Raw genomic sequence first — 14,683 nt, forward strand, 5'->3', positions numbered from 1 at the left:
TCTGCACCCGATGCCCCCGGCTCGAGCTCCAGAGAACCAACACTACAAGGAGGACTCCAAGGGGACTGCGACCTCGTGAGTAATCCGAGACGACCCTCCTGGATCCCCACAGTGACACTTGCAGAGAGAATCCAGTGGCTCCCCCTGACCGCGACTGCCTGTAACAAGGAACCGGACACCTGGGCCAATCACTGCACCCGCAGCCCCCAGGACCAGAAGGAACTGAACTTCAGTGCAGGAGTGACCATCAGGGGACCCTCTGCCTAGCCCAGTCGGTGGTTGGCCCGAGAAGCCCCCCTGTACCCTGCCTGCAGCACTAGAGTGACCCCCGGGTCCCTCCATTGATTTCTATTACAAACCCCACGCCTGCTTTGCACAATGCACCCGGCCGCCCCTGTGCTGCTGAGGGAGTGTTTTGTGTGCCTATTTGTGTCCCCCCCCCAGTGCTCTGCAAACCCCCCCTGTCCTGCCCTCTGAAGACGCAGATACTTACCTGTAGGCAGACTGGAAACAGAGCACCCCTGTTCTTCATGGGTGCCAATGTGTTTTGGGCCCTCCTTTGACCTCTGCACTTGACCGGCCCTATGTTGCTGGTGCGGTAACTTTGGGGTTGTCTTGAACCCCGAACAGTGGGCTGCCTATGCCCAGGAACTTGAACTTGTAAGTACCTTACTTACCTGAAAAACTAACCATTACTCACCTCCCGCAGGAACTGCTGATTTTTGCACCATGTCCACTTTTAAAATACCTTATTGCCATTTTAACTAAAACTGTGTATGTTACTGCTCTAATTCAAAGTTCCTAACTTACCTATGTGAAGTACCTTGCATTTCATGTATTTAATTCAAATCTTGAACTTGTTGTTCTAAAAATAAATTAAGAAAATATATTTTTCTATATAAAAACTATTGGCCTGGAGTTAAGTCTTTGAGTGTGTGTTCCTCATTGATTGCCTGTGTCTGTACAACAAATGCTTAACGCTACCCTCTGATAAGCCTACTGCTTGACCACACTACCACAAAATAGAGCATTAGAATTATCTAATTTTGCCACTATCTTACCTCTAAGGGGAACCCTTGGACTCTGTGCACACTATCTCTTACTTTGAGATAGTGTATACAGAGCCAACTTCCTACATCCCCCATGCAGTGGCACCACGTGAAGGACTGTGCATCTTCACAGTGGTGAAGGAAGGCTATCACTATTATCAACCCTCCTGACAGGACTGAAAGTGCTGAGGAACACATAGTGATAAGTGAGGAGTAGCAACAAAGAGAAATTCATGAGTGAGGTGGTGTCTAATACTAAAACAACGTCAAGTGATGCTTTAACTCCTGCCGTGGGGAAAAGGTAATTCTTGTTCAAAGTTGACTGAAGCATGAAATTGCATATTTTTATGTTTCGTGCTTACACCATGGTGCTCTACTGAATGATGCAGGGCCAATCCGACCATTTTAGAGAAACTAAATGTGAAACACGCTGGGAACTTTATGTTACCGGTCACAATCGTATAATACAAATGCAATAGTTGCTACTGACGCACGACTGGACCAAAATTAAAAAATGGGGAGTGAGGGGGGAAACATTAAAGGAATTAATGAAGGATTGACTGAGCAGAAGAACTGGAAGATGGAAGAAAGTACAGATGTAAGGAAGGGATTAAGGACTGAAGAAAGAAGTGAATAAATTAAAAGGGAAGGAAGGATGGGCAGAAGAAAGAGCGTATGAAGGATAGAAGAAAGGAAAGTGGCAGGGAAGAAAGACAGGGAAAGAAGAAAAAGATTGACAAACTCAAGGAAAGAAAGGGAAAAAATTTAAAGAATAGAAGGTGAAAGAAAATTTTTTGAAGAAAGATATGAAGGAAAGAAGGAAAGAGGAAGTGAATGAGAAAGGAAGAAAGGAGGTAGAGAAAAAGGAAGGGAGGAAACGAAGCATGTATTTAAAGGAAGAATAAAGGAAGGAAGAAACGAGAATAAATAAGTCGAAAGTAAGAACGAGAGCAAAGAAGGCAAGAAGGGGCAATACATAATTAATTAAGCAATGGATAATAAAAGAAAGCACGGACAATGTATGTCGTGGCGTAAATCATGGAAAGAAGGTTTCACGTGAAAAACGACTGATGGCAATCTCAAGACATCAACGGGGAGCAGAAGGAAAGAAAGCCAGAGTGTGGAAGATGTGTCTGATGGAGGTGTGTCAACACTGCGTGTAGCAAGTGTGTGCGAATGTGTGCGGCATGTTCATGTGTCCGTGCGGAGGTGCGTGTGTGTGTCGAGCAGGCATAAGTGCGTGCGCCCATTTTTCTCCTTCATAGTTTGAATATATGATACTGATGAGAAACTGATCCTTGCGCGTCTCCCCAGGGATAAGATAGATGACATTTTGCCCACAGCTACCTTGGGGCCGTGGGAAGTTGAAGAGCCGTTGCTGACAGCACAGCCGCTATGCCGTTTGCCCCCAGGATGTCTCTGAAACTTGGCTGGTGAAGCTGCAGCCAAGAGGGAGGAAGGAACTTTATTTTTGCGGGGGGCGAGAAGGAAATAAACTGAGCTAGCAATCATGGCTTCCCAAGGTGCCGATGTTTAGACAAATGTAAGTTAAATGGAGGGAAAGCTTTAAGACTGCAAACTTAAAAGCACAGGATCGTCCCAAACAGTAGGGTTATTTTGCCAGATTACTGGCTCTGTCCTACCTTACCAGGTGTCCACCTGCGTCCGCAGCTGGTATTATCTCTGATGAATAAAAGAGACATCAGGAGTTGACAGCTGCCAATGACCGACACGCCTGTCACGTCCTCTCTTGGACAGGCTGCTCCGTATCTGCAGAGCCTGTGATGTCGTCCGCTTTCCCTGTAGAATTCAAGCAGATTCTGCCTCGGCCTTCCAGTGGTGTGAAAGCAGCCGTGTCACCTCTAAACTTTACCTCCTTGCTATTCATGCAGCGAGTCTTAAACCTTCAGGCTTCTTGGTGCTAACCGTTGTTAAAGAACGCAAGTTTAGAGCTAACAGGGGGACAGTGACTGCTTTCTAGGATTCGGATTGAGACTGAAATGAGGTCCTTGATTTTGATAGCTAAGAAGCGAAGCGCCGAGAGAAGATTGCGGGGGCAGCGGGGGGCTGAGTGTGCGGCTCGAGGCAGGATGCTTGTCATCAACTTGCCCTGAAGAAACTGGTGGCAGAACTGAAAGTAGATCGGTGCACGGTGTAGCAGCAGCAAATCGCTCCTCTGGCACCCAACTGAGTCCACTTTGGCGAGGTGAAGTCACATGTTGCACTCAAATAATAAGGTAGCTGGTAACACTTTGCTTTGAAAATCTGAAATAGCAATTGTTTAGAGGCCCAGTATTTCTCTACTGTGATAGAAATTCGTAACAATTTGGAAATATGACACACAGAAAGACAGATTTTGTGGCGAGCCTTCAGGTGGTGGTCAACACAAAACGGTGATAGTTTTCACTTGACTCAGCAGGGAGAGGTCGCTATGAATCAAGAAAACTTTGGAGAAAGTCCCATCTCTGGAAGTAGTAGCCCAAAGACTGCCTCTGATTTCCACAACTATGATCTTTGTTTCTTCCAGGACATATAACAAGCACTGCTGGAATTATTTTGCTCTGATGGCTTCTGTTGGACCTGGCTTTTTGACGGGGACATCCCCAAACTTTTTGCCTCCTTCCTCCTATTTTTTCTGACCTGTTGTTGTTGGCTTTTTGACCTCTGGGCACTTTACCACTGCTAACCAGTGCTAAAGTGCATATGCTCTCTGGGTAAATTGTACTACTGATTGGTTTATCCATAATTGACTATTTAATTTACTTGTAAGTCCCTGGTAGAGTGCACTACATGTGCCTAGGGCAGGTAGATTAAGTGCTACTAGTGGGCCTGCAGCACTGGTTGTGCCACCCACCTCAGTAGCCCCTTAACCCTGTCTCAGGCCTGCCATTGCAAGGCCTGTGTGTGCAGTTTCACTGCCACTTCGACTTGGCATTTAAAAGTACTTGCCAAGCCTAGAACTCCCCTATTACTACATATAAGTCATCCCTAATGTGTGCCCTAGGTAACCCCTAGAGCAGGGTGCGGTGTAGGTAAAAGGCAGGACATGTACCTGTGTAGTTATATGTCCTGGTAGTGTGAAACTCCTAAATTCGTTTTTACACTACTGTGAGGCCTGCTCCTTTCATAGGCTAACATTGGGGCTGCCCTCATACACTGTTGAAGTGGCAGCTGCTGATCTGAAAGGAGCAGGAAGGTCATATTTAGTATGGCCAGAATGGTAATACTAAATCCTGCTGACTGGTGAAGTCGGATTTAATATTACTATTCTAGAAATGCCACTTTTAGAAAGTGAGCATTTCTTTGCACTAAAATCTTGTTGTGCCCTTCAATCCACGTCTGGCTAGGTTTAGTTGACAGCTCCTTGTGCATTCACTCAGACACACCCCAAACACAGGGTACTCAGCCTCACTTGCATACATCTGCATTTTGAATGGGTCTTCCTGGGCTGGGAGGGTGGAGGGCCTGCCCTCACACAAAGGACTGCCACACCCCCTACTGGGACTCTGGCAGACAGGATTGAGCTGAAAGGGAACTGGGTGCATTTCTTAGAGACTCTTTGAAGTCACCCCCACTTCAAAGGCACAACTTAGTATAAAACAGGGCCTCTGCCCTACCTCATCAGACACTTGCTGGAGAAGAAACCTGAACCAGAAACTACATCCTGCCAAGAAGAACTGCCTGGCTGCTCAAAGGACTCACCTGTCTGCTTTCTACAAAGGACTGCTGTCTTGCTGTTGCCCTGCTGCCTTGCTGAACTCTTGTCTGGCTGTAAAAGTGCTCTCCAAGGGCTTGGATAGAGCTTGCCTCCTGTTCCTTGAAGTCTCAGGACCAAAAAGACTTCTTCCTTTCACTTGGACGCTCCGTGCGCCGAAAATTTCGACGCACAGCTTGTTTCGTGGCGAGAAAAACGCTGCATACCGACGCTGATCGACGCGACGCCCTCGGGACGATCGAGACTTCGCGGCACAACCTCGCAAGGACAAAGCCGCCCGACTTTCCAGGAGAAATCGACGCGACGCCTACCGTGAGTGCGAAACTTTGACGCACGGCCTCGCAAGGACAACGCCGCCCGACTTCCAAGGAGAAATCGACGCGACGCCTGCCGTGAGACCAAAATTTCAACGCACGGCCTCGCAAGGACAACGCCGCCCGACTTCCAAGGAGGAATCGACGCGACGCCTACCGTGAGATCGAAACTTCGACGCGCAGCCCCGCAGAACGACGCGCAGCCGGAAAATAAGCAGGAGAATCCACGCACAGACCCGGGACATCTGGTAATCCCCGCGATCCACAAAAAGAGACTGTCTGCGCACCGGAAAACGACGCCCGACTTCCCCGCGTGGAAAAGAACGACGCGAGTCTGTGTGTGCTGAGAGGAAATCGACGCACACACCCCTTTTTCCACGCATCTCTTCTCCTGTGGCCCTCTGAGGAGATTTCCCACCAGAAACCAGGTACTCTGTGCTTGAAAGACACTTTATTGCTTTTTAAAGACTTAAAGACACTTAATATCACTTCTCAGTGATATCCCTACAAATTCGTATCGCAACTTTGATCGTTTTTGACCTACAAGTATCCAGATAAATATTCTATATTTTTCTAAACACTGTGTGGTGTATTTTTGTGGTGCTATACTATGGTGTTGTATGATTTATTGCACAAATGCTTTACACATTGCCTTCTAAGTTAAGCCTGACTGCTCGTGCCAAGCTACCTGAGGGTGAGCACAGGCTGATTTTGGATTGTGTGTGACTTACCCTGACTAGAGTGAGGGTCCTTGCTTGGACAGAGGGCAACCTGACTGCCAACCAAAAACCCCATTTCTAACATTGGTGATCAGCGGTGAGGATAGGACTTCTGTTTGTGCAGTGAATACAGTAGCTAAGTATTTCACGACCTACCCACAGTTGAAGGTCAACTTGATTTTTCATCTTTTTTGGCTTTTGGTTCTCTGATGTCCTCCTGGATATACTATTGATATTTTGGACTTTGGATTTTGTTTTTTGCTAGTAAGATCTTATCAGAATGGGATTGCTTACCTACTCATTCTTTGTTCGTACTGACCACCTCACTAAGGCTGACCTAAGGAAGCTTTGCAGACAATGGGGCCTTCCTGTAGCAAGGAGATCTACTAAAGCGGAGATGCTCCATCACTACATAGTCTGCGGGGAGGAAAGATGGGCAGAGAGAGAGGCAGCAAGAAACCAAATGACTAAGTACCCCTCAGATGAGGAGGAAGACTACTCAGATGAGGAGGAAGGCTACTCAGAGTTGGACAGTGACCCAGAAATAGATGAATGGCTCCGAAGTCAAAGGCGACAGGAGCAACAATTAGAGGAGTATCTTGCAGAGGTTGAGGCAAAAAGACTTTTAGCCCTGGAAGAAGAAAAGATTGCAGCTCAAGAGCTGAGCTGTAAAGAGCTGAAACTGGAGGCCGGAAGGGCTGAGTCCAGTTCAGATGGTGGCAGCAAAAATCTTGCATCCGGTACTGCTGAAGAAGGGCACAAGCCCAGAGATGTGGTGCCCAACTTGAAGAAGGGAGTTGACACACCCCAGGTGGTTCAAGAGTATGAGGTAGTTCCCGTTATGTACAGGGTCCCTGAGAAGGATTGGGGAACTGGCACAGGGAGTCATATTCCTACTGGGGGGAGGGACACTTTACTGACTCTAGCAGAGAGTGACAGAGAAAAGGGTTCCCCCCTGGTGGACGTCCTGGATATAGAGTGTAGAGACATCCCAGAAGAGTATGGGTTGAGTGTCAGGGACAGGCAGATACTGTCTCACCAGTCTCAAGAGGGTGACATAGAGTGCTTTTCCAAGGCTGAGTTACTGGGTGGTTGGGTGAAGGGTACTGTGGTTAATACATGTGAAGGGCAGAGTGATGTAATTGCTGGAGAGCATATGTCTGGTCCTTATTTTCCAGAGCTACGCCAACACCAGGTGGAGTGTGAGTTCTCTGACCCCAGGGAACTTACAGTGGAGGCAGACTTTTGGGTGAGTACCAGAGAGTCTGAAGAGGCATTTGGGGGTGCTCCTGAAGGGAGTGGTCTAGGTGGTTCCCGACCAAGTGAGGTGGGAGAGGATTGTAGTGTCCCAGGTAGGTCTCAGAGCCTAACCTGTACCGTAGGGCCACCTTTTGAGGGAAGCCCCGCAGTGTCAGAAGAACTTGGGGGGATGACTGTAGACAGCATCCCAACAGTTCTGGTGTCTGGCAGTACCACTCCTAGTGAGGGGGTGCAGAAGTCCAGACATAGGGTTGAGAGGGGGTGGCAGACCCCAGTGGAGGATCTTGAAAGTCAGGGGTCAGCTCTGAGAGCAGAGCCCCCCAGGAATGACCCAGGTGAGACCGTTTCTGGTTTGGGGGAAACCCAGACTCTGCCGGATGGGCAGAGGTCGGGAGACCTGCGCCAACCAGACTCTTGTGTGGCCCTTGGGGACGGCGTGTCCCTTGTGGGGGGTGAGAGTGCCCCCCAGGAAGTCCTGGCATGCCAGGCAAAGATTCAACCTCAGGGTGGTGACTCTGGGTTGGATAACTGGGTTCAGAGGTTAAACTTTGACCTGGTGGGGGGTAGATGTGCCCCCCAGAAAGTCCTGGAATGCCAGGCAATGGTTCAACCTCAGGGTGGTGACTCTGGGTTGGCTTACCAGGTGAAGAGGTCAAACTCTGACCGGGTGGGAGGTAGGTGTGCCTCCCAACAAGTCCTGCTGTGCCAGGCAATTGTCCAACCTCAGGGTGTTGACTCTGGGTTGGATGGTCAGGTTCAGAGGTTAAACTCTGACCTGGTGGGGGGTAGGTGTGCCCCCCAGAAAGTCCTGGCGTGCCAGGCAGTTGTCCAACCTCAGGGTGTCGACTCTGGGTTGGATGGCCAGGTTCAGAGGTTAAACTCTGACCTGGTGGGAGGTAGGTGTGCCTCCCAGAAAGTCCTGGGGTGCCAGGCAATTGCCCAACCTCAGGGTGGTGACTCTGGGTTGGCTAACCAGGTTCAGAGGTCAAACTCTGACCTGGTGGGGGGTAGGTGTGCCCCCCAGAAAGTCCTGGTATACCAGGCAATGGTTCAACCTCAGGGTGGTGACCCTGGGTTGGAGAACCAGGCTCAGAGGTTAAACTCTGACCTGGTGGGAGGTAGGTGTGCCTCCCTGAAAGTCCTGGCCTGCCAGGCAATGGTTCAACCTCAGGGTGGTGACTCTGGGTTGGATATCCAGGTTCAGAGGTTAACCTCTGACCTGGTGGGGGGTAGGTGTGCCCCCCAGAAAGCCCTGGTGTACCAGGCAGTTGTCCAACCTCAGGGTGGTGACTCTGAGTTGAATGGCCCAGTTCAGAGGTTAAACTCTGACCTGGTGGAGGGTCAGTGTGCCCTCCAGAAAGTCCTGGCGTGCCAGGCAATTGTTCAACCTCAGAGTGCTGACTCTGGGTTGGATAACCGGGTTCAGAGGTTAAACTCTGACCTGGTGGGGGGTAGGTGTGCCCCCCAGAAAGTCCTGGCGTGCCAGGCAATTGTTCAACCTCAGGGTGTTGACTCTGGGTTGGATGACCAGGTTCAGAGGTTAAACTCTGACCTGGTGGGGGGTAGGTGTGCCCCCCAGAAAGTCCTGGCGTGCCAGGCAATTGCCCAACCTCAGGGTGGTGACCCTGGGTTGGGGAACCAGGCTCAGAGGTTAAACTCTGACCTGGTGGGAGGTAGGTGTGCCTCCCAGAAAGTCCTGGTGCGCCAGGCAATTGTTCAACTTCAGGGTGGTGACTCTGAGTTGAATGGCCCAGTTCAGAGGTTAAACTCTGACCTGGTGGAGGGTCAGTGTGCCCTCCAGGAAGTCCTGGTGTGCCAGGCAATTGTTCAACTTCAGGGTGGTGACTCTGAGTTGAATGGTCAGGTGCAGAGGTTAAACTCTGACCTGGTGGAGGGTCAGTGTGCCCTCCAGGAAGTCCTGGCGTGCCAGGCAATTGTTCAACTTCAGGGTGGTGACTCTGAGTTGAATGGGCAGGTGCAGAGGTTAAACTCTGACCTGGTGGGGGGTAGGTGTGCCTCCCAGGAAGTCCTGGTTTGCCAGGCACTGATCCAGTCTGAGGGTACAGACCCTGGGCTGGAAGACCAGGTTCAGGGTGTCCCCGCGGACCTGGGGGGAGGGGCTACTGATAACAGTGCCCCTACCATGTTGTCTTCTGAGGAGGCCACTCCTAGTTGGAGGGTGCTGGACCCCAGAAGGGAGGGCAGGGGGAGGGAAGCCTCACCCCGGGCCCTAGTCCAACCTGAAGGTACAGGCCCCAGGTTGGAGGGCCAGTTGCAGGTTAACAGCCCTGCACTGGTGGAGGAATGGTACAGGGTGACTTCTGTAAGCACCCTGACCATGTTGGACTCTGGGGGTACCGCTCCAGGAGGGAGGGTACAAAGCCCCAGAGGGGAGGACCAGTTTCAGGCTGTCATCCCTGACCTGGTGGAAGGGAGAGTGGTTAAAGGGTGCCCAGCACCTGGGGCTACCGCCCCCCACTCTCCACAGCCACAGTGGTTGGAGAGCTTTGAGAGGCCTGGGGCCTGGCTCTCATCCCTGGCAGCTGTCATTAATCACTGTGGCTTGCTGTCCGGGTGGACAGAGTTATCCCTGAGGAGGGGACAAGTGTCACACCCCAGGGGTAGAGTGGGCAACACCACTGTGTTGGTCACGGTGGTACTATCCTGCTCCTGGGATACATCTGTGAGCAAAGTAAGGTTAGGTGCTGCACAGATGGGATCCGCAGGTAAGGAGAAAGGTTCCCCATGGGTTGGCTTAGTGGGCCCTGAGAGTATGGACAGAGTGATCCAATTGGAGTCAGGAAGGCGAAGAACTGGAGCATGCCCCTGCTGTTGTGGGCCTGGGTCCTTGTTCTGTCGCCTCAAACAGGGAAGTACATCAGGATAGTGATTGTTCTCCCCTGGCTTTAGGCTGGTAGGGGGTCATGTTGGACCTGGCTTTTTGACGGGGACATCCCCAAACTTTTTGCCTCCTTCCTCCTATTTTTTCTGACCTGTTGTTGTTGGCTTTTTGACCTCTGGGCACTTTACCACTGCTAACCAGTGCTAAAGTGCATATGCTCTCTGGGTAAATTGTACTACTGATTGGTTTATCCATGATTGACTATTTAATTTACTTGTAAGTCCCTGGTAGAGTGCACTACATGTGCCTAGGGCAGGTAGATTAAATGCTACTAGTGGGCCTGCAGCACTGGTTGTGCCACCCACCTCAGTAGCCCCTTAACCCTGTCTCAGGCCTGCCATTGCAAGGCCTGTGTGTGCAGTTTCACTGCCACTTCGACTTGGCATTTAAAAGTACTTGCCAAGCCTAGAACTCCCCTATTACTACATATAAGTCATCCCTAATGTGTGCCCTAGGTAACCCCTAGAGCAGGGTGCGGTGTAGGTAAAAGGCAGGACATGTACCTGTGTAGTTATATGTCCTGGTAGTGTGAAACTCCTAAATTCGTTTTTACACTACTGTGAGGCCTGCTCCTTTCATAGGCTAACATTGGGGCTGCCCTCATACACTGTTGAAGTGGCAGCTGCTGATCTGAAAGGAGCAGGAATGTCATATTTAGTATGGCCAGAATGGTAATACAAAATCCTGCTGACTGGTGAAGTCGGATTTAATATTACTATTCTAGAAATGCCACTTTTAGAAAGTGAGCATTTCTTTGCACTAAAATCTTGTTGTGCCCTTCAATCCACGTCTGGCTAGGTTTAGTTGACAGCTCCTTGTGCATTCACTCAGACACACCCCAAACACAGGGTACTCAGCCTCACTTGCATACATCTGCATTTTGAATGGGTCTTCCTGGGCTGGGAGGGTGGAGGGCCTGCCCTCACACAAAGGACTGCCACACCCCCTACTGGGACTCTGGCAGACAGGATTGAGCTGAAAGGGAACTGGGTGCATTTCTTAGAGACTCTTTGAAGTCACCCCCACTTCAAAGGCACAACTTAGTATAAAACAGGGCCTCTGCCCTACCTCATCAGACACTTGCTGGAGAAGAAACCTGAACCAGAAACTACATCCTGCCAAGAAGAACTGCCTGGCTGCTCAAAGGACTCACCTGTCTGCTTTCTACAAAGGACTGCTGTCTTGCTGTTGCCCTGCTGCCTTGCTGAACTCTTGTCTGGCTGTAAAAGTGCTCTCCAAGGGCTTGGATAGAGCTTGCCTCCTGTTCCTTGAAGTCTCAGGACCAAAAAGACTTCTTCCTTTCACTTGGACGCTCCGTGCGCCGAAAATTTTGACGCACAGCTTGTTTCGCGGCGAGAAAAACGCTGCATACCGACGCTGATCGACGCGACGCCCTCGGGACGATCGAGACTTCGACGCACAACCTCGCAAGGACAAAGCCGCCCGACTTTCCAGGAGAAATCGACGCGACGCCTACCGTGAGTGCGAAACTTTGACGCACGGCCTCGCAAGGACAACGCCGCCCGACTTCCAAGGAGAAATCGACGCGACGCCTGCCGTGAGACCAAAATTTCGACGCACGGCCTCGCAAGGACAACGCCGCCCGACTTCCAAGGAGGAATCGACGCGACGCCTACCGTGAGATCGAAACTTCGACGCGCAGCCCCGCAGAACGACGCGCAGCCGGAAAATAAGCAGGAGAATCCACGCACAGACCCGGGACATCTGGTAATCTCCGCGACCCACAAAAAAAGACTGTCTGCGCGCCGGAAAACGACGCCCGACTTCCCCGCGTGGAAAAGAACGACGCGAGTCTGTGTGTGCTGAGAGGAAATCGACGCACACACCCCTTTTTCCACGCATCTCTTCTCCTGTGGCCCTCTGAGGAGATTTCCCACCAGAAACCAGGTACTCTGTGCTTGAAAGACACTTTATTGCTTTTTAAAGACTTAAAGACACTTAATATCACTTCTCAGTGATATCCCTACAAATTCGTATTGCAACTTTGATCGTTTTTGACCTACAAGTATCCAGATAAATATTCTATATTTTTCTAAACACTGTTTGGTGTATTTTTGTGGTGCTATACTATGGTGTTGTATGATTTATTGCACAAATGCTTTACACATTGCCTTCTAAGTTAAGCCTGACTGCTCGTGCCAAGCTACCGGAGGGTGAGCACAGGCTGATTTTGGATTGTGTGTGACTTACCCTGACTAGAGTGAGGGTCCTTGCTTGGACAGAGGGCAACCTGACTGCCAACCAAAAACCCCATTTCTAACAGCTTTCATTTTGTGGACATCACGAGTGTCACTGGCATGCGCATAACAAGCAATGGCAAAGTGAGTGCTGTAAGGAACTGTAGCTACTGAACGGTGAACATATTTGATCAAGCTTCACTTGCTGGGATGCAGTCTTCAATAATGCAGGCTACTGCTGCTGATGCCATATCCAATGAAAAATAATAGTTCATAGTTGACTGGCTTCTAAACAAGTTTGCAGTTGTTGGTCTGTCCCCAAAGATCAGTGAGTGTGCCTTCCAGGTGTGGATCATCAAGCACAGCATACTATGAGGTATTTTTTATTAAGTTGGCTCTGTGGTACAATTATTCTTGTAGAGAATGGAATATATTCAACTTTGACCACACTTTTCTTTTATTCAATTTGCTATCATTATACCGTTGACATTCTAAGGTGTGCAGTACCTGTTGTAAGTGGTAAAAACCCTGATTCATTGCTTGGGGGGGGGAGGGATCTACTTCCCAATGGTGAGAGAGTTCCATCCCCACCAAGACTATGGTCAGCTTGCCCATTTTGAATGCTGGCGAGCCATAGTTTGACAGTAGCGGAGACTACTCTGTCTCTGCCTTGGTCAAACTCCTCCGATGGCCCAACAGAGTAAGGGCCATCAGAGGTTTGGTTATTTGTCAGCTCACCTAATTAAGATGGGCAGACATGTAGTCACTTTTCAATGCCTGTCACCTCCAGGAAAAACCTGGCGGTAAAGGGGGACTGAAAATTACTCAATGCACCCTCGCCATGGGAGGAGGGGAAGGGTTTTATTTATTTTTTTAAAGAAAATCCAGCTACGATCTTTTTTTTTTTTAAACAAAAAAATGTAAGTTTGCCATATAGCTCCATCATGTTGATGGCAAAATTACAATACATTGCCAGGAAATGCAGTGACTGCTGCAGCAGGCGTTTTCAACACTGGACACAGATCTATGGGTTAGTCCTCCAGGACTGAATACAATACTCCATACTCCTTACCTGTTTTTAGAATTTGACACATTACACCAGAAGAGTCCTCCAGACTTTGTTACAACACATAAAAAGAGGCCAAGAAAGCATGACAAAATAAGTTAAAGGTGGACTTCAGAACTAAACACAGCTTTCCACGCATAATTCCTCAAAAGTTATCTACAAAAATAGATTAAGTCCCTCAAGTATTACATTCCAACACCTGCAAGAATACCCTAGAACCGGTTGCCAAAACTGAATACTTCACTCCAGATTTGCCCACCATACAGCATACTATTCCAGATATGAATGGCAGATTTTGACACAATAGATCTGAGTTGGTTCCTAAAAGTAGTTGGAGCTATGGAGGTGAGGTCTTGACCCTGGAAACAATCCTCTAGATAGGACATCAAGCATTGGACATAATAGAGCAAACAAGACTCCCTAAATTGAACACAATACATCTGATGTAGCCTCTAAGGTTTAGTGCACGAATGTTGAGTTTACCTAAAGTTTCTTGTATATATAGGTAAGTATAGTTTTCCTATACTTCACTCCACATATACGTAACCATGGTTTAAAATAAAACAATAAAACAAAAAGTTATTTAAAAAAATGAATCGTAGACCTATACGTACCTCTTTACCGTCACTTTATTTTGGTAGTAGGTATTCTGGCGGCGATATTTTTGTAGCACAATATTTTTGTGTTCCCTGTTGCACCAGACAACCACTTGTGAAGGTCGCATGCTTTGTGTGAGGTGGTACGTTCAATGAAATAAACAAGAGAAGCTCTACAGAACTTGGCACCCTAATCCAGTAAAGGATTGACCAGTGACACGTGTTCTGTACAGTTGCGACATAAGCTCTCTTTTTCACTGGCTTTATCAACTCTCCCTCTGCATTCCAAAATTCCTTTAGCGTCCCTTGTTGCCTTGTACTGTTTTCCCCTCTTAGAGATCTTCCAATATGTGAATTCAGATCTGCTCAAGAGCAAGGGCACCCCTTGGTGCTGAACTCGTTGCTGTAACTGTACAGTGTGTGTGGATGTGTGTGTATTCACTGCTGCGTCAGGGATGCTTCTACTGTTGATTCCCATGGTAACTGTACCGTGTATCAAAGGGAAACACGCGCTGATGCTGCACGCGCTAAAAGTGTTCTGTGTGCGCCAAAGTAGGCGTTGCTGTTTCACATGCTCTGCCATTTCCTTGTGTGTGAAACGTGAACCGTTGCTGGTACTAGCTGCCCTGAACTTCATTACACCTGTTTTAGGGAAGCTTACACTCTGCTTGCAAAGCTATGCCTGAGCCGCTGATGCTGGAGATGGTTGAGCTATTTTCACAATACAATACAAATGGTGAGTGAAAAAGACAATGAGGGTCATTCTGACCCTGGCGGCCGGTGGCCGCCAGGGCCACCGACCACGGGAGCACCGCCGACAGGCTGGCGGTGCTCCAATGAGCATTCTGACCGCGGCGGTTCAGC

Source organism: Pleurodeles waltl, chromosome 7 (genome assembly GCF_031143425.1).
Source record: "Pleurodeles waltl isolate 20211129_DDA chromosome 7, aPleWal1.hap1.20221129, whole genome shotgun sequence".
NCBI classification, from domain to species: Eukaryota; Metazoa; Chordata; class Amphibia; order Caudata; family Salamandridae; genus Pleurodeles; species Pleurodeles waltl.